The following is a 973-nucleotide window of genomic DNA, read 5'->3' as shown; positions in this document are numbered from 1 at the left end:
TCTGTAATGCTAAAACATGAGGATATATGTACCTCTGAAGGACTATTGCCAGAAAAAGTAGGAGTAACAGGAATTCACATTGAAATAAGAAATGCTCAATTATAAGACATGAGGTTAGAGTATCTAGTGAAGAGTGGAGAAGTCATAGTCGGAGTACTGAACAAACTTTCAGCTCCAGGAATACAATTTGTCCTTGCTAATGATGTTGCTAATTCACCGGTTGGAGTGCTGCCAACTGTGGTTGAAAAGCCAATGGAAATTCAGGTAAATGAACTGAACACAAACCCTGGGATGTTTCGTGATTGTATGGTAACGAGGTCACAAAGTCACCAGTTGAAACAGGAAAGTTCAAAGAGTACAGGTGGGGAGGGCGGTGGGATCCAGGGAGATAGTGAGGAAAGAGATCAATCTGAGACTGGTACACTTGAGAACAGAAGTGTGTCAGGGTAGGCAGGGACCAGGTAGGACTAATAAATTAAATTACATTTATTTCAATGCTGGGGGCCGAACAGGGAAGACAGATAAACTCAGGGCATGGTTCGGAACATGGGACTGGGATATCATAGCAATTACAAAAACATGGCTCAGGGATGGGCAGGACTGGCAGCTTAATGTTCCAGGATACAAGTGCTACAGGAAGGTTAGAAAGGGAGGCGAGAGAAGAGGGGTAGTGGCATTTTTGATAAGGGATAGCATTACAGCTGCGCTGAGGGAGGATATTCCTGGAAATACATCCAGGGAAGTTATTTGGGTGGACAGAGAAATAAGCGGCATTGGAGGCAGATGTTCGCAGGTAAAGGGCCGGCTGGAAAATGGACGGCACGGTGGTACAGTGGTTAGCACTGCTGCCTCACAGCGCCGGAGACCCGGGTTCAATTCCCGCCTCAGGCAACTGACTGTGTGGAGTTTGCACATTCTCCCCGTGTCTGCGTGGGTTTCCTCCGGGTGCTCCGGTTTCCTCCCACAGTCCAAA

The sequence above is a fragment of the Chiloscyllium plagiosum genome, chromosome 50 (genome assembly GCF_004010195.1).
Source record: "Chiloscyllium plagiosum isolate BGI_BamShark_2017 chromosome 50, ASM401019v2, whole genome shotgun sequence".
Lineage (NCBI taxonomy): Eukaryota > Metazoa > Chordata > Chondrichthyes > Orectolobiformes > Hemiscylliidae > Chiloscyllium > Chiloscyllium plagiosum.
Note: the sequence above shows the minus strand (reverse complement) of the source record.